We start from the raw sequence: 20,039 nt of genomic DNA, 5'->3' as shown, positions 1-20,039 counted from the left end.
TGCGTTAGTATAATGAATTAGTCACAAGTACATCGATCGTCCGCGTGTTTTTCTTATCAACGTGAAAATAGCTATGTGAATAGCTCAATATGAAACTGAATACGACAGTTGTGCAATTTCAGTGCAAGCAAGCATACGCCATCATGCGAACACACCCTACACATTGCCTATATCGGCCGGAAAAGCAAATAACAATTGTCACCCACTCATGCGTAAGTAGCAGCGCCATTCAAGGTGAATTCAAGAACTGAAAATAATGCAGAAACTCAACCGGATTTGTCTAAGTATGCGTAAGCGTACTCCCCAAATTTCAGTTGGCTCACCCCCAAATTTAAGTACGAACATATCCAAATTTGAAGGTGGCCCACACCAAGATTTCAACTTGGCTTATCCTCAATTTTAAGTTGGCCCACCTCCAAGATTTATTTGGTCGAACTCCAAATTAAAAGTTAACGAAACCCCAAATTTTAAGTTGGCCCTATCCTACGTTAACCTTCCCCATTCATATTCTAAGGAGTTCTATGTATCTGTATTGGTATTCTCTTTTTATTTATTTTTTGGTGGGTAAAATTATTACTTGTCGCTTATAAAGCAACCGATTACCTAAATTTACACTATTAAACTGATCAAGTGTCTGAAGTTTGAAAATTACGCATTTTTTGCAGATACAAGGTATTACACTTTGGCGGGACGGGGCTGCGGTACTCGACAAAGAATGCGTACGCATTAAAATACGCAGTTAATTTTTAATATGGGCTTTCAAGTGCCGAAATCACGATCTCATGATGAAGCACGCCGTAGTGAGAGACCCGATAAATTTCGACAGATTGGGGTTCTTTCATCATCATCATCATCATCAGCAGCAGCAGCAGTAACAGCCTGGTTACGCCCACTGCAGGGCAAAGGCCTCTCCCGTACTTCTCCAGCTACCCCGGTCATGTACTAATTGTGGCCATGTCCCTGCAAACTTCTTAATCTCATCCGCCTACCCAACTTTGTGCCGTCCCCTGCTACGCTTGCCTTCCCTTGGAATTCAGTCCGTAACCCTTAATCACCATCGGTTATCTTCCCTCCTAATTACATGTCCTTCTCATACCCCATTTCTTTTTCTTAATTTCAACGAAGATGTCATTAACTAACGTTTGTTCCCTCACCCAATCTGCTCTTTTCTTATCTCTTAACGTTACACCCATCATTCTTCTTTCCATAGCTCGTTGCGTCGTCCTCAATTTAAGTAGAACCCTTTTTTTTTTATGGTTCCAGGTTACTGCTCCATACATGAGTACTGGGTTGTTTACCGTGCACCTAAATCTAGCTACATGGGTGTTTTGGAATTTGGCTTCCATCGAAACGCGGCCACCGTGGCCGGGATTCGATCCCGCAACCTCGTGCTTCGGAGTCCAACACTATAGCCGCTAAGCAACCACGGCGGGTCTAAAAGGCAATGTAGACTAGCTAGCAGTTATCAACCATATTGCCACGGGTATACTTGCCTTTAGTAATTTCAGGACCTCAATTCATTGTATCCAAGTGACCGACGCATGCGTCGAAGTAAGCTGGAAAAAAAGCTCCTCTACAAGCCGCTATTTGGATTTTCAGTAAAACAGGCAACGGATCTTAACAATCACGAAAAATGCGATCGAGAGGCTGTACCTTCGCACATACTTGTTTAAGGCGGAAAGCAGAACCTATAGTGTTGCGTTTCCGAATGAATAACACATGACGACCTGCGAGGTGATGAGTTCCAGCAGAATATTCCACATACTGCGGACAACCTCCTTTGGATGTAACGTCCGGCCGGAGGAATAAAAAAATGAAACATGAGGGGATGCTTCGATACTACCTATAAGAAAGGCACTTTACTTTGCAAACAACACTGTTCTTTGTCAGAACAATGTTCTTCCAGCCAATGTTGTTTCGGCAATGTTGGCTCCTTCTTTTGCAAGCCATCACGTTTTTCTTGTGGTATCATAAAAACTGTATATCCATCTTCAGGTTTCTTTCTGCGGTTATATGCTCTACAGCCTTACATGGTGCTAGCACAACACTGCATGAAATACCGCGTGTAATGTTCCTCTTGCACTGCGCCAAGCCAGCCGAGCAAAGGATAAAAATGGTGCCAACGAAAAAGAAAAAGAAGCAAAACGCAAGATCTTCCTCTTTCCACGCGCAACGCCAAGGAGACCAATCATCGCGCTGAAAATGGGCGCCAAACTTGTTCCCGGGGAGGGGACGCACAAGGGACCAGGAGAAGGCGAGGAGGCCGCATGGCAGCGGCCGAGTTCAAAGAGTGGCGACATTTTCAAATTATCAAATATCTTTAGCCGGGCACATTGTGGCTAACGCTTGTAGAAGTGTCTAGTCGTTCGGCGAGGATGTTTGGCGTGGGATGCAGCGTAGCTGGCACTGCGACATCGTGAAAAGCGGGAAGCGGGACGAAGTCGTGAGGCCTACAGCTACCAGGCGCGGACGTCCGCGGAGGTAGCGCAGATGAATGAAGGATTCGGTAGGTAGAGTGACCTGTGCCAACAGTGCCGAGGGCTGTACTACTGGAGATATTCCTTTTTTGATCTCGGAGGTCACAGAAACTCGTGGCTTGTGTCCGCGGTGACAACAGTTGTCATGGTTAGAGGCAGTGTTTCCTGCAAGGTGCCAAGTTAGCGCGACCACGCGGAATATTGCTCAGCGGACGACGAGGACGGATCGGGCAGAGATTTGGTTTGGGGCTGAGTGGCAGTTGCGACATCGTTTGAGACACACTCGATGGCGTTCGGTGCGAGAGCCTGCGTTTGGACGGCGATATTACCACTGTCACGTGCCATCGTTTGAGGCGAGAAAAGCGATGAATTCGCCGGTATTATTGTCATACCAACACCTTTGCCGAGAACACTACGAGCGGACTTGGACAAAAGAGACCTCAGATGAAAGTCTGAAGCCAGGGGCTACGTGGTATCGCACGCGTAGTTCGGCGAGAGTCAATCATGACAGGTCGAGGAAGGAAGGCTTGCCTGAAGATGATGGCATAGGGACACAGGAAGAGAAATGCTAGTGCTGGCCGCGAGGGTGTTGGCAGAGATTAGTCACTTACCGTACGATCAACCTCTGGAAGCGAGCGGTACGTATCGCCATAGAAGTTTAGGACGGACTGTCGTAGCTCGTCGCACGAGCGTGCGCCAGGCGATCGAAGCCTGAGGCGAAGTTGGAGGTGAAGCGCTAGGACGTCGAGAAGTACCTCGTACTTGAACTCCTGCATTCATATCTTGTACAGCTCCAGAGGCTCCTCAAATTGTGATAGCAATGCGCCGACGTATCGTGCCCGGAACAGCGGTAGTGATAGGATGAACTGGGGCTCCAGCCAGTTAGCCATGGCAGCGTGTCGCTCGGTGAAAGGCACCTTATCCTGGTTCACAACAGTAAAGAACCGTGGGGCCTAAGCGCAGCACCTGATCAAGGCCACCAGCACACCCGGATTCGAGAACAACACTGCGCGGGCCCGGCGTGCCCAGCTTGCGCATCGAGCAGGCCCTGTCATCCCATCTTTATTTTCCTCCACTTTCACCAAAGGGCCGGCTGCGAGCGCCGACCTTAGCGCCCCCGCGTTGCAGCGTCGGTGGGCGTTACATCATTATTGTCATTCCCCTCCGAACAGGACCATAGTGCAAACGAAACTTTAAACCAGCCCCTCTCTACAGACGATTAAACTCCCATTGCCCGTGCAACAATGTATAACTAGGAGCCTGAAGGGCGCTAACCGCTGAACCATGGCATAAAATTCACTCTTCGTTATGTTCGCCCCGTTCTGTAGTAAAATTGGGCTCCATCCTGCGCATCGTTGAAAATAACTCAAACTTGAAAAGATAGCGGCGAAAAGTATCTACCCTAACGCCATTCTATTCTTGGCGAAAATCTCATAGTGTGTTTTTGCCATGGATAAGAAACAAAGCAATTCTTTCTAAATGTAATGGCACACCAATGAATATTCAAAATTCTTTGCAATCAACTAGAAAGGCACCACACTATAATACGGTGTCCGGTACACGAGGGACTGGCAGGAAACACGAGGGCACACCGTATTGCTCGAGGATTAAATGTCCGAGCAACGGCATGACCTAGCGACGACCTTCCACCGAATTCTCGTATCATCCTCATATAGCAAAGGCAGGAGCGGAGAGGTATTGGACATCCTATCTCCGATTTAAACAGCCAACAGGAGAGGGACTGGCGTCGTGTTCAGACGAATACATACCCCAACCTGCACAATCTACACAGAATATACCCCACGACGTTCACTGACGAGTGCCCGTGGTGCACAGACACGCCCACACTAAAGCGCATCACATGGAAGTGCCCCAGGAGGTCTCCGCACATAGACAGCCCCATATTACGCCAACATCCACTAATGAGAAATAGGCAGTTGGAGGCATGGCTTACGGACGAGGGACGGGAGAGCCAATTGGCTCTTCTGGACCAAGCCCAGCGAGCCGCTCGCGCCAGTGGCGCCTTGAAATAGGGGCCTGTTGCGTACTCCAGGGTAGCCTAGCGTACTGCTGCCGAGTTGTAGCGACGCCTGCCTATCGAAGCTCGACCGACGTTACTATTGGGTAGCGTGGCGTTGTCGGCGGGCTGCCGGCATCCGGTAGACCATAGCGACCGGGCAAGGACGAGGCGATTTCTAGTGGTAAACTTGCATGGTTTATTGAAAAGTTGGTGAAAAATGAAGAGAAGAGAATGAACTGATCAAAACTACATTTCGGAGCTCCTTAAATAGGCTCTCTACAATCGTGGGAGGGATCTTCGTTCCGTTGACGTCACGTGACCGGCACAGAGTCTGATTCGCGGAAAGAGGGCCCCTCTTCCTCTGGTTATACCGAGCCTGCTTCGAGGAGGAGGGCGTCCCGCTTCCGGTTATACAAAGCCTCAGGTCCGGGAATTGCAGACGCTTGTCCTTGTCTGTTGCGCGTTGCTGGTTCGTGGAAGTTCTCCTGTAGAGTCTGACCGTTCGAGGAAAGGGTCCCTCTAAAGTCGCACACACATACACACAAAAGAGGCCTGTAAACACCATGTGGATTCCGCCAGACCGGCAGACACCCGAAATGGTCATGGCGAATTAGGAAGTCACGCTTCATTTCGACGAGGCGAGGTGTGTGAAGGTCTGGTGAGAGAAAGTCCTTTCTGCACGAGGTGCGGGACGCAAACCGTAGCAGGAGAAGTCACGCCTTATTTCGACGAGGCATGGTGAGAGAAGGTCGGGTGAAATTCCTTTCTGCACTTATTGCCAGACGCCAGCCGTAACAGGCCCCAACCATCGTGCCTTACTTTATTTTATTCAATAAAGCTTTTACTCACTAACTCACTCGGTGCAAAGTTAGGAGCAGAATATCCGCGTCCGATGTTAGTTCACCCCCCCCCCCCCTTCTTCTACTGCTGTCGCAGCAAATCAGTTTAAAACAGAAGGATTTCATGCAGTCTGCATTTTTATTTCTCTTATGGGTGGTATGCAACGCACTTCACGACGGATTTTGTTCAGTGCTACAGCATTATACTGCAAGGCCTGATATTCTTGGAAGCTGTGTTGCTAGATTTGAGACTACAGCAATGAGATACTGCAATTACAATGCTTCAAATAATGATCCCATGCGCATTTTGCAATACACAATGCATTTTCACACGGTGTTGTTTTTTGCCCGGTTCATTTAACCAAAAACATTTTGGTCCTATGGCAGACACTTTGCGGCGAGTACAGGAAGGGATGTATATCAGTTCCTGCCTCGCCTTATTATGGGGGCCCCTTGGGAAAAAACTAGAACGTCGCACGGTGTGATCGAAAAAGAGTCACCGCGTCCAAATGCTCGCTGCTCTAACCAAAAGGCCCCAGAGGCATGCATGCTTCTCTCGTGCCATGCGGAAACACTCGTGCACTTGCGTTTAGGCGCATGTTAAAGAACCCCAGGTGGTCCAAATTTCAGGATTTTACCATGACGGCATGCCTCATATTCAGATCGAGGTTTTGGACTGTAAAACATCAAAATTTTTCTATCCTGCCAACGTCAACGCTAAACTCTTTGAGAATATTGGCGCGTGGGTGACGGAAGGTTGCAGCGATTTGCTTAAAAAATAGCGAAAAGACGTGTGCACGCGCCGTTATCATTAGGCCACAGACAGCCCAGCGAATCGTAGTCAATAATTAACGAAAAAGACGAACAATAGTAAACTTTGTGAGTGCCTGTCGTGGGTAGAACGTCGCACAGCAGACAGCTACCCGTCATAGAAACTTATGGCTTTGACATTTCTACGTTAAGCACCAGATGGCGGGCGCAGTTAGCATCTGCTGAGGCCCCATTTAAGTGGAGAAAAAGAAACTCCCGGCCCTAAAATTTAATCCGGAGTCCGCCACTACGGCGTGTCTCTGATCGCACCGCGGTTTTGGTGATAAAACCCCGACCATTTATATTATTCGAAGCAACAAGTTGCTTATTCTTATTAGCATTCCAATTGTTTTCTCGTATGAACAGGCTGTTTGAAGCGTTGTATTACACTGCAACGCTTTGGGCGAGCGCCTACACTTTTCAGTACATTCCCCGTATAGGAAAAGTAGTGTTACGTAGATACTGTGTGACATTCTACCGAAATAAGGGTCGGACATTTTCCCAAATGAACAATTCGTAACTTTTCTTCGCCAGAGTACGACAAAGCAGTCATCATGCCATCGCCGTCACCGTGATACTCTCTGTGGCACTGCGACCTTACTTTGCCGTTGTGTTACACGTTCGCTCGCCCTGCGCGCAAAACTTCTCGCCGTAGACAAGTATGCCGGTCAATTTCTTAACGAGTTGCATAAACATAAACACAAGCAACTGGAGACGGCCTGATACGTGCGAAATGCTTCACATAACATCGACTCACACAGCACTTGGGATGGATGGATGAATGCATGGAAAAACTTTATTGTGGTCCATCAAGTCGCGCCAGTTCCCTAGCCCGAAGCGGGGCGCTCCAACTTTTAGACCGAAAGGCCAAGCCTTTCGACCGCTTCGCGGGCCCGTTGGACTGCCCATAGCTGTTCTTCGAATGTGAGACTGCGTAGAGCTGCGTCCCACTGCTCTTAAGTGTTGTCCTTGACGCTGCATAACGCGGACCAACGCCACAGCATATGACTAAGATCTATGGTGTCGTTACATTTATTGCATGTTCTAGGTGTAGAAAACTTCGGATAGATATTGTTGATTAGATGCGGGTTCGGATGTGTTTTCGTTTGCAATAGCCTTAGCGTAATGGCCCGAGCCCTATTTATTTACTGTGCGGAAGGGGAAGACACTACGTCCTAGGTAGAAGTGCTGGGTTAGCACGTTGTACGTAAGGAGGTGGTCCCTGCAATCTGCAACCTCAGCGTCTTCTTGCCTTGTGGCTACACGGTTGGCAAATCCTCATGCAGCATTGTGGGCAGATTCGTTGAGGTTCGCGGGAGCACCGGTGATTTCTCCCTCATGAGCAAGAAACCAGATGATCGTGTGAGGTTTGACTATCTTTGTGTCGGGAATTGCCACGACCTGTCTAGAGAGGACTCCTTTGGCAAATGCTCGGACGGCTGCCCTAAAATTTATGTGGATCATAGATGTATTTGGGTCTAGAAGTGCCAATGCGATGGCTACTTGTTCTGCAATTTCTGGTTGTGTGGTTTACGTGAAAGCCGAGTTGAAGACTTTACTTTTACCTTTCAGAAGAACCGCTATGAAGGCTCGTTTATTTGTCATGAAAGCCGCGTAGACCAACCAGCATTCTTCAGCCGGATATTTAGCTTTCTCGGGTAGGCCTTTGGCTCTGCCTTGCATTCTGCCCACATTATGAGTGGGGTGAAAATTCCTTGGAGCCGGTATGAAGGTGCGATTATTCCGTATATCTTTGGGAATTTCTCTGTGGTTAATATGTAGAGCTGTAATTGGCATACCCATCCGTTGGAGGATGTTCCTTCCTGATCGCGTGATTAAGAGTCTAATGAACTGGGCTCTTTCTTGCGCCTCGGCTATTTCCTCCAGTGTATCGTGCAGCCCTAGTTGCATGAGTCTTTCAGTTTGCGTGTATAAAGGTAGCCGAAGAGCTATCTTGATTACCTTCTTTAAGAATGCATTGAATTAGTTTCTTTCGGATCTCTGCTGCTCGTGCATGGCTGCTACGTAGGCGAAGTGACAAAGTACAAAGGCGTGAACTAGCCTGACGACATTGTCTTCCCTAAGCTCATGTCGGCGGTTAGTTACTTGTTTGATGAGCCTAATTGCGTTGTCTAATTTCTTAGCGATACGTAGAATCCTTTGATTATTGGATCCGCTGGCTTATATCGCCAATGCCCGGACCTGGATGGAGTCCACACTTGGGATGACGCTTCCGCTCCTGGTATAGAGCGTTATGTCGTTCTCAAGGAGGAAGCCATGCCCTAGGTTGCCGCCTTGTCTTTTAGGGCGGTAAAATAGGAGCTCCGATTTCTTGGGTGAGCCTCGGAGTCCCACTCAGATGATGTACTCTTCAATGACGTTTACGGCGTCTTGTAATCTGTGGTCTATTTCTCGGTCACTGATTCCAGTACACCATACCGTGACGTGATCCGCGTAAATGGTGTATTCTAGGCCTTCGATGTCTTTGAGTATTCTGGAGAGACCTATCATGCAGATATCGAAAAGAGCGGGCGAGATGACAGCTCCTTGGGGTGTGCCTCGGTTACCTAGCTTCATTGTACGTGATGTTAGGTCCACAGCCTTGAGCGTGGCCATCCTTCCACTGAGAAAGACTTCGACATATTGATGAAAGTGACTACCCAGACCGAGGTTCGAATTTTTTTTTTATACACAAGCCCATGCATCAGCTCAGGTTCGAAACGGTTTTGATTAAAACGTATGGAGGATATTATCAAAGCCTTTCGCCATGTCTGGTCCCAGTATTGCTCGCGTGTCCCTAGTCTTGTGGCTGATTATTTGATTCTTTAATAGGAGCATGGCATCTTGCATAGATAGACTAGGTCTTAAGCTGATCATCGTGTGAGGGTAAACCTCGAGCTCTTCCAGGTACCGAGGTAATTGATTCAGTATTGTCTGTTCAGCAACCTTTCCCATGCACGATGTGAGTGAGATCCATCGCAGATACTCGAGGCCATGAGCTTGCCCAATTTCGGAATTAAAATGGTGTGGGCCGTTGTCCATTCGTCTGAAACGTGACCGCTCTTCCACATTTCAATAATTAGTTGTGCAAGCACTCTATGGAGTCGTCATCTAAATCGCGAAGCATTTGTTTGTTACCCTTTCGGGACCAGATGCAGATCTTCCGTTGAGGTCGTTTAAAGCTGTCTTGAACTCTTCTACTGTGAATTCAGCATCTAAAGTTGGATTGCTTGTTCCGTATAACCCAATCGAGGAGGGGGTGGCTGCTGCGTGTCCTCGATGGATAGCTGCCTACCTATTCGCTAGCTGTGCAATAACTTCTGAGTTGGATGAGTCATTCTGCGCCACGTGCAGGATATTACTTAACGTATTGCGTTGATTAGATTTTGTATTGGTTTAGTCTAATGGGTGCGTCACTAAATTCCCAGTTCCTCATTTTTTTCATTCGGGCGTCTATATGGTAGTAAACCTCATTCCTTTCTTCATAAGAGAAGGTTTTGCAGTGCTCTTCTATTAATCCATTGGTTTTGGCAATTTACTTTCTCAGCCTACAGTTGAGTCACTGAACATTCCATAGGTTAAGCAATTATTTCTTGGGTCATGTGCCTCATTGCAATTATATTCGCAGCGTGTGTGCTCGTATTGGTTAAGACTGAAGTCAGACGTCTTTATTTTCTTTATCAATTCTACCCCTTCTAATGTAGCTTTATAATTAACTGTCATCCAAAATGATATGGGAGGTAGCCCTACCTTGATAATTGCATGCATGATACTTTTTTTTTCTACGTCACTTTTCTTAGTGAACAAGGAAGAGCAGGCATGAACTGTGCTTCCGCATGACTTTGATCACTACAAGTTAGGACATATTAAATTTTACGCCACTTAACAGAAGAGGACAAGAAATAATTGTTTGTTTTTTCCGCACAACAATAAAGTCCCAAGTGACAGGGGGAGAAGCTGGAGCGCCTACTGCACTGCATGTATAAAATTAATGTGCGGACGCCTATAGGCAGAAATAATTGGTCAGCTTGAAATTGACGCCGCAATCTTTCTGGCCGGTCAGTTAGAACAAAATTTTCACAAAGAAAAAGAAAACTAGTCTTGCAATTTACTCTCGCATCAATATGCTTGAACGCTGGTAGACACAACCCGCAATAAATTTCTGTGAAGAACACACGTTTTAAAGCGCCGTGTCGTATTCATATAAAAGAGGGCACCGTAACGTTCTCGTCACAAACACACGGCACCAGGTCGAAGAAAAATGCGGCAAGTAAATATCATTGTCGTCGCGCGTATCGGCGCCTTTTGGTTCACATCGCCGCCTGTTTTCGGTGATTCTAATACGGAGACGGAGGATGATGTCACAGATATAATGAAGGTACGTATTATTCCTCTCTCACTTTCTTCTTTGTACACTTTTCTTGAGCTCGCGTTCTTAAACCGATAGCTTTCTTTAGTTCCACAGCCACCCCCCCCCCTATTTTGCGTTTTGTATGTATATATGTTTCTGCCTGCCTGTTTATGTGCCCTTGGTAGTAACCTTGACACGCACCATTATATTCTAGGTGTCCTGGCTAACTTTACCCAGAGTTTAAAAATATGCAAATGCCACATAGCTGAAATGGAGAAAAGTAATGTTGTTTGCCGAAGTTACGAAATAAACTATTTCTTTCATTCGGCCTAATTCAATAATTAGTCTTAATTAACAATCAACTTCTCAAATATCATAGATAGATGCAAAGTGTCAATGAGAAAATTGTAGAGCGACATAAAGAACTCCCGATACAGCAGTCTGTTCCTCAATACGTGCTAAATAGAAGTGTTTTTCCGAGCGTGAAAGAAACCTGCAATTACACGCAACGTTGCCGCACGACTGCCCGCTCGAGGCACTTCGCGTGTATTCTTGGTTTTCTGCGTGTATTCGCGAGCCGTGACTGCTTCTCACGCTTTCCTGCAACTGGAGCGTATGCAACCGTAATGTTTACTGGGAAACGCTGGCGGCAAATGCTATGCACAGAAGAGGGCTTTCTGGTAGAAACGCGGCCTCTTGCGTGGGGTACTGCAAGGAAGAGGGCGCGCTGCTCTGTGGCCCCTGATATACTCACATGCCGGCGCGCGCAAATGGCGGACGGCGTGACCATTCGATGGATTGTAGCAACACTCTAAAAGTGGTTTCTTTGGCCTTTCACGTAGCAGAATTATGTTTTCTTTTATAGTCAAATTACGATCCGACGCTATCATGTCTGTAGGTTGTTTGTAAGTCGTAGTTTGCAATCTTGCTGCGTATTTTAGCTTGAGAAATTCAATTAGTTCAGTGCGCCACATGGAGGGCCTGGGTATGGGAGGTCCAAACATAATTTCGCCGGACCGACGTCCGACGCTGACGCCGCATTTTCTGCGAACCGGGACCCGTAACGCTGTCGCGTTAATAAACCAGGCTGTCCGACACGACGCACCAAGAAACAGAGGTCTGAATCCAATAACTTTTTCTTCAATAAGACAGATGTATGTTTGTCAACGCCACACGCGTCGCTTACGCTCGTAATCAAGCATGAGCTGCACCTTTGCCGGTCATATGGCTCATTGCGACGCTAAAACAAACTGACCGGTGGTGAAAGCGTTCGGTCAAACTGCAAAACAAGCTATTGCAGGGAACTTCTCCGAACCTTTATTGTACTAGTTGACTTTAGCAACACAGTCCTTAATTTGACTGGCCGTAATTTGCTTCACTATAATGTGGGAAGGGGAGGTGTAAAGATATTTGTTTATCTTATTATATTACTCAATCAAAATGAAGCGTAATTTTACGCAAGTGTACCTATTGAATATTCGGAGATAAGTTTCTGTTGTTATATTGAAGTGAATAAGATATCTACGCTTGGATATCTTACATCGTTGCTTCGGAGCTTCTAAAACAAACAAAGGATTAGGGGTGGAAGAGAGACCCTGAGCTTTCCTGTTCCTCACCTATGATATATTTGTCCCCCCTAAGTTCTCGGCACACTGTTCTCAAGGTATGATTGTCCGGTGGTTTTTTATTCTCCCCTTATATAATTACTTTCCATGATTTCAATGCCATTGTACTATTTTCCAGGTTTTTGAGAAGCATCCGAACGGCGTCGCCATACTCGATGCTGACAACGATAGAGGAGGAGGAGGAGGAGGAGGAGGAGGAGGAGGAGGAGGAGGAGGAGGAGGAGGAGGAGGAGGAAAAAACTTTATTCTAGTCCTGTGCAAGGTGTTGCCACCTGCCTGGCTAGTCCCATGTCGGGACCGGGAGGTCAAGCCTCCTAGCCCTATCACGGGCGTACTGGACAGCCAGGACTTCAGGGATATGATCTGAAGATCTGATCATTCCTAAAAACCGATTCCGGGAAATGCCAGGGCCGAGCGACCCACACTCCCAGAGCAGATGTTCAAGCGTGCATATCTCCTTTTCGCATGCTTTGCATAAAATATTCATGTCTGTAATGTCATACCATTCCTTTATTTGTGCAGATGGAGATCTCGATTGTTTGACCGCTGTCCGAACGAAATTTCATAAGGATGGACCAACTCCTGATTACGTCTGGGTTCTCAAGGGTCTGAAAGGCCATGTGAAGTGAGTTATGAACGTTTAGCCATATGAGACTGAGTGATCGCTCAAGCAGACAATTGACAGAAGGGTCAAACCTAAATTTCTTGATACCTTACCATGAATGCTCTGTATTACGCTTTGATCAGCTTACAGACAACGATGCTGCAACCTCTACATATGTAGAATTCCCTGGAAAAAATATACCGAATATCATGGTAATTTGGCTTAGATTAGATGACCTCGTAAGCAATGAACTACAATAAAATGAATTCAAAAAGTTACCAAGATCATGGAGTCGTATAAACATTTGCCTGGTTTATTGTAGAGGTGTATGTCGTATATGCAAAGAGGACAATTAATGGGATTCATCAATGCATCAGTTTGCTGCAGTTTTTATGCGTCATTGTTACGAATTCAAGAATATAATAATGAAAAGCTGGCGTTCTGCTGAAGAGGGCTGACTAATCTTGAGCGCTTTTCAAACTTGTCCATTTCCACAAGAATATTTGTATAACAGGGCGAGCGCTTATTGAATTTTCGTTTACGTTGCCTTGTGCTAAGCTTCTGGGACCGAAATCACAAATCTCTTCGTACATAAGTGCTGTTTGTTACTTACCGCCTCCCTTCTCTAATGGTATGTACAGCATCAGGATTGGCTGATTATTTCTCTTATGAGCGATTCTATTGTAACAGCCTTTTTTATGGATACCGGTCCAGATTATTATACTTGCCGATCAACTGTCCCACAGTGGAGATAAAACCTAGCTCAATACCGGAAAAGAAGGAATTTTTCAACAGGCGAAGCTTTTTTACTGATAAGCAGAAAATGAGGAAAATGCTAATACGATGCCGTTTGGGGCCTTAGCACCACAGTCTTCAAGGACCCCTGCCTCAGATTAATCATGCTCTTCGATTGTCCATCGTAGTCCGCAAACCACCGAGGACCAGCCAATTAGTCCTCCATGTCAAATGCGCTGCGCTGCTTCAGTGCATCGTATCTATAGCTAACCTTCGCCCCAACTCGACCAACGTCGACAACGCGGCGGTACATGAACAAATGGCATTTGCACTCTTTCGAATTCCCTTCATGAGCACGTTGAGCCACATGTGTGTTCTACCTACCATCATGGTGTCCGCCAGCGTAGATGTTGCTGCTTCCGCCGCCGCTTTACCGCTGCGCTATTCGCGTTCTGTCGGGAATGCTTCGCGGGGATAGCACTTTGGGTAACGGAAATGTTGGAGCCCAGTACGATATAGATCACATTGTACATCAGCGCTTGTCCGGCCGAAAGGCGCCCATGGGCACTGTTTATGACAATCATGGCGCTGCACCGAATTGTAAAAGTGGTCCCGTCTCTCCAGAGTAAACTGACGCCCACGCATACACTTGCCTGGGCAGACATAACTGCGGGCTATAAATTCGTCTACAAACGTAAAAACTACTAGATTCATGTAGTCTTGTGCATCAATCTACTGGCTATCACCAGCATATTACTGGATTTCTTGCTAGCCTTTGCCTTTCTCTCTCTCTCTCTTGCTAGCCTTCACTAATAACCATGAAATTACAAAGAAATGTGAGCTATTTCGCAAATACACTACCAAACGCGCCAATACGCAAAGCATAATGACAATTTCAAAGGTGCATATTTAATGTAGTTTTACCACACTAGTTAAACATATAACTTTAGGCTGGTCTATTAGGTTACCTTTTTCCTGAAATATTGCTAACAAAATTTGCTGCGAATAAATGTGCCTTCAGTTTAGTAGTTTTATAATGTTCACTAATATTACAATCAATAAATTTGTTTGGTCCATAATATTAAGTGGAACAATAGTTATTTTACTATCATATCGCCATTTATAGCATCAATTAAAATGTTCGCAACTATTCTGAGTCAATCTTCATGCGATCATTTTGTACCGAGCATTAGATTTCGAATTGAGTTTTTTTTTTTCCTTGCTTTAATCTCGAATACATTACTTGTTAGATAATTTAATATTGCTTGCAGTTGCCCATACATACAGCCGTTTCGCCTGCAATGTTACATGATCCTGCCTTATCCTTGCAGGCTTCCACAAAACTGATTTGCCGTATTCAATGTCTGTGTGTTTTCATTCATCGATTAATTAGACTTTGCGCAGCTAGAGCAACGGCCCTGGAAAAGCGTTGGTCCCAGGTTCAAATGGACCAAATTTTTCTTCAAATGCGAGTCTTTCTTTGAGAAGCCCGTATTGGTTTTATTTGTGGTTCTTGCTACAGTTTGGGTGGATGACAATTTTTCCCTTTCACATCGTTACGTAATATCTTTCCTGTCTTGTTCTTATCGCTACATTATTTTACTGCGGAGAAAATAGCAATACCAAATGCGCAGGTTAACTTTCCCTTCCAGCCGGAGGACCCTCCGGCATATATTTTGAGAATGCGCGCACCAGAAAACGTGGCAGAAATTCCAAATCATCATTAAAAAGTAATTGAAGCATCAAGACATTGGCAGACCTAAGAGCACTTTTCTAGCACACATTGCTAATAAAACCTCATGATGAATTGTTTGAAATGACCAAACCTTGTATGAACAACCGATAACATCCACCGATGTGAAGATAACAAGCAACAAGAGGTAATGGTTCTTCATTTTTTTAAAATTTTTCCGCTTATTTAGGAAGTGCTCACATTTTCTAATGATCATTTCAGAAAGAACATCACGTTCCACTTCAAGAAAGGAGACGCACCGGACAAGGCATTCGTCACTGTCGATGACGGTAAATATGTAATATCTCAGTTGAATGCGTTAGGAAGTAATAGCATAGTACGCGAAACAATATGCGTAGTGAAACGGCGCTGTTATGTGGATTATTGTGAATTTGTACCCGCGGTTAACGCGACATCTTGAAGGAACATACAAGGACAAGTTATGGCCTTAGCGGGGCACAAAAGCTGCCAATAAGCCCATAAAATTAGTGGGGCTGGTAGTAAGCAAGCTATATTTAGGTGATATATGTATGGAAATGTAACCGTTGCTTAGACGCATGAGTGAAAGGTAAATAAAAATTGGCAGGAATCAATATAATAAAGATGAAAGAATAAATCGTCCTTCTCAAAAATATATCGACAGCTAACTTAGAATCAGCTCACCTTTCAGAATATCCTAACATATTACAGAAGCTACACAGCGGCTTGCTTTGTAGGCAATACGTACCAAGACGTAAAATATATAACAATACCGGTCACTGACATAGCACAATCAATAGGCAGCCTAAGTGAATGGTTGTTTGGCAGTGATATCATTTTCAACAACTGCGTTTGTTCAGGCGATTGGATATCTCCAGCCTCTGTCACATTAAAAAGAAATGGGTCTTATACTAGATGCAAACAAACGCTAATATGCAGATGTCATAATCTACTTTTAAATATGTTTCGTTTCCAGTGGCATTATTCGTCTAGTGTTGCGAGTGCTACAGACCATATACTGAACGCATTGCATCAGATCAACTGCTTTCGAAGAGAGAAGCAAGTGTTGCAACATAGTCACTTGCGGCTATATTGTGGCGAACACATAACACAGAGTTTATTGTATTGCTAAATTATTAATGCACGAGCGAAGAGGAGCACAGTGAAGCACCGAGGCAGACGTACCATTGTTGTGCAACATCCGTATTGAAACTTAGTTATACAGTGCAGAACAGGTGCAGAACTGCACCTGTTGCACCAGAACAAAAATCAAAGGCCACCGAGCTCGTTGAAATCTACCCTAGGTGCAGAAGGTGTTGCCAAATTTTGGCCTAGTAAACCAAACAGGGTCACCTAATAATACTTCGCAGTGCCATATGTCAGTGCTCTCAATTGTGGGTATGCGTAACATGCATATCTGTAATGAAAGATAAGGCATGTATGCCTAACATGCAGCTTGAGATGACGCTTGCACATTCGTGAATTGAATAGGCGAATCGTATTTATCGGCGTCACCTCGTCGATAGATGGTGTCGTTAGACACCATCTATCCAAAAATATTCCAAGTTATTACAAGTCCTACAGTAATCACGGAAACGAAACTCGTAACCATAAAGATTATGTTAAGAGACTCACGGAAACACATTGCATAGCTGACGGCTACAAGTTAAAAGCAATGGCATATTGTGTTTTAGTTCGAAGAAGAGTAACAAATCCTTTCGGAAAAGTAACAATCCTCAAGCCAGAATAAATCAAATGCCCGTATTAGTGTTCTCATAAAAGAAGCAACCTCCTTACAAATGGAAGTATGGCGTGTTCTGGCGTTGTATTGCAAGCAGATAGTGTACAGGCCAATAAACTGCACATTCATTTTGGAAGCTGTACGGGTATCAATGCGCTCTTCACGCATTTAGTTTTCTTACTTGAGTTCTGTAGTTACTAAATTGTGAGAATGTCGACATTTATTCTAATTGAAATGGTACCGCAAATGAAGTGAGAATAATGGTGATTGAAGCCTCAGACGAGAAATTGCAATATAATATTCAAAGTTGTCTTTTTTGTTCTTTTGCTAACTAATGAATTAACAATATTGACCTTAAATTTTTTTCAGAAGCTATGTTTGCTGTAATGTTGTCTCTTGTGCCGAGTAGGACAGCACGCACCATGAGCCTAAATTTATTCGACAATTTTACAGATGAGGGTCAAAACCAGAAAGCAAGAGCCATCTATGCCGACTACCAGACGTGCGCCGTGTTGGAAATTCCATATAACGGGAATCCACGTAAGCAACTTGTTTGTTATAATCAACAAGTATGTCCGACGTAGGGTCTGTATTTTTTAAATTCAGAATGTTTGAGGCTGCGATACTAACATATTTAAATAGAATAAACGCAGCCCCTGCAAACTTCTTTTAAGCACGGAAGCGATGCTTTTACAAGTGCATTTGTACGGTGCCTACCTAATGGCCCCATGGTTTTAGAAAACTTCACTTACAAATTGTTTACCTAGATGTTGTTTCTGTTTACTTCCACGTCCGCTATTTAATTGGCCTTGACTGCTGGCACGTAGTAACGACATCGCAAATGTTATCCTCGCCTTATTGGTACTCACCTTGATAGACAGCGACATCGTGCCTTGTTGTACGCCACAACTTTCATCGCTTAATACGACGTCTGTCTTCACACAAATCAAGACACCGAACCTAGAACACTTGCCGAGAGACTGTCCCGATCTATTGCCTTATACTGGGCAGTGCGAGCGTACGCTGGCGTCCGCAGGGGGCTGAACATCATCAGTCTAATGAACTTTCACTGTTAACAATTTTGTCATAGTGTGTACCTACTTTCTCGTGTGCGTAGAAGTTAAGTAACGCTAAGTAAGTCACAAAACGGAGGGACACTCTTCTTACCCTATATTTATAATCAGACAGGTGACTAAAGCGCAATCCATATGGACCTCCAATGTTGTTACTAGACACTATATGTTCGATGCACTGTCTGCTAGGGAACCCGATACGTTTGACCTAATAGATAGTTATTTCACTTCATTATTGGAGACGTGTAATTAGGTCCACAAGATTTAGATGGCGATATTTGTACATGTGATACAAGCTACAGGTGTTTTTATGTTTGTTTGCTTGATCTAAGTTACCCAAAAACTTCATTTTCCTATAGTTATTTCCATGAAAACGACACCTTATGAAAAAAAAAGCTTACTGTCGTCTCTGCATACCAGCTAAAGAGGAGTCAGACTCAAATAAAAAATAAATAACACCTTTATGAAAAAACTGCGGTATCTGTCTTGGCAATCTCTTCCGTAACATTTGTTATTGGAAGTATTATATAACATATCTAAAATCCTTAAGCCAACGTGATAAGCAATAACTCTTCTTCATAATGTTTATATAAACTGAATTAATTCCTCTTCAACAGCCACGTATACAACAGTTCGTCCCATCCTACAATTCATTGCCGGCCGTTTATCTTGTTGAAGAGGAAGAACAGAATAGTAAACAGATATGCTGTGATGCTAGAATTGTGCACCTTAACAAATGTGTACACTAGTCAGTGAGACTAAACGGATTTGAACCTGGGCCAGCAAACACGCGTCGTTGTCCGTATATTTAAATAGTTCACCAATGTAGGAGGCCGTTCGTCAAAAGAAAGCGCTTCAATACTCTGACCATTACGGTCGTGCACTTCTATTCTAGCAGTCGTTATTAAACATGTACAGTTAATTCTTTTTGACTACTCAAATAAAGACAAAGTCGTCGCCGTAACTTGTAGTAGCTTCTATACAGGTGCAAAAAATTAACTTGATAAGCCTAACTATGCTAAATATTACACTAAGCATTTTGATTTCTTGAAGACGTAATGGCCGCCACATGAGTAATTTGGATGAAGGGTTAGAATTCTGCTGTCTGCCTCACGACAGCTTTAAAATGTTTGGTGCATCCTAACAAAACTCTTCCCTCATATACATAGCACCTACAAACGTGTAATGCCAATGCACCCTCACGATTTACTACAATCGTACCACTATTGGAAGATGTGAAGCAGTTTATTTAACATTTTCCCGCAGGCATCGGGCTATGTGCAAAAACGTTTCTTTATCAAGTAGTGTCGGTAATGATGAAATATCCGAGCACATTTAAGGGAAACGTTTACCGTTAAAGCATTCTGCCATACCCTCTAGATAATTGTGAAAAGATTAAGTCCTTCTTGTGTTTTATTGAAGGTAAAAAATTTTACTAAAACTCTTTAAAGTAACTAAGCATGGTATGCATCCCTTATTTATCTTTTTGGTGTTTCTATGAGGTAAGCTGCACGATAAAGCCGGAAACGAATGAATGCCAATTGTAAGGTGTACTGATCCTCGAGGATAATACAGTAGCTTTTATTTCTTCCTTTTTCATTTTTTTCACAGAATGCATTCTATGGACAACGGACGAAGTCGAAGACAATGTTCCAAGTAAATGTACTGAGCAATTCCGAAAGAACTGCGACGTAGAAGTTGCAGCCTACGACAAGGAGCCTTGCAGTCAAGTATGATGTGACGGACCAAGTGAAATGACAGCTTGTTTAGCATTACACCTAGTGCTTGCGTATTTGTTTAGTCCGCAGAAAATAAAATGCTAAAAAAATATCTTCAAAAGATGCTTGTCGTTTTCGTGTCGATATTAAGCACTTTAAGGCAAAGCCCCCTTTCTCTCTCTTCTCGTTTTTCGGATGATCGCTAACGCGGGCTGCGGAGTTGCACGGTCGCTAAAGAGCATTCAAGAATTCAACCATGCTCATCGGTGGCGTTGTAGTTTCAGATGCCTGATTAGGGTGAAGGAAGTTTTGCTCTTTTAAAGTGAACCTTTGTT

The 20,039-nt window shown here is 44.4% G+C and overlaps 1 long non-coding RNA gene across 1 annotated transcript; it reads left to right on the top strand.

Moving 5' to 3' along the window:
- Positions 1-12,538: 12,538 nt before the first annotated feature.
- Positions 12,539-19,816, top strand: LOC129387413 (uncharacterized). The gene is made up of 4 exons (XR_011892597.1): positions 12,539-12,747; positions 15,416-15,483; positions 17,367-17,453; positions 19,598-19,816. It is a non-coding gene; the product is annotated as an uncharacterized lncRNA (long non-coding RNA).
- The last annotated feature ends 223 nt before the right edge of the window (positions 19,817-20,039 follow it).

The sequence above is a fragment of the Dermacentor andersoni genome, chromosome 2, assembly GCF_023375885.2.
Source record: "Dermacentor andersoni chromosome 2, qqDerAnde1_hic_scaffold, whole genome shotgun sequence".
Classification (NCBI taxonomy): Eukaryota; Metazoa; Arthropoda; class Arachnida; order Ixodida; family Ixodidae; genus Dermacentor; species Dermacentor andersoni.
Note: the sequence above shows the minus strand (reverse complement) of the source record. Positions and strands in the feature narration are given on the sequence as shown.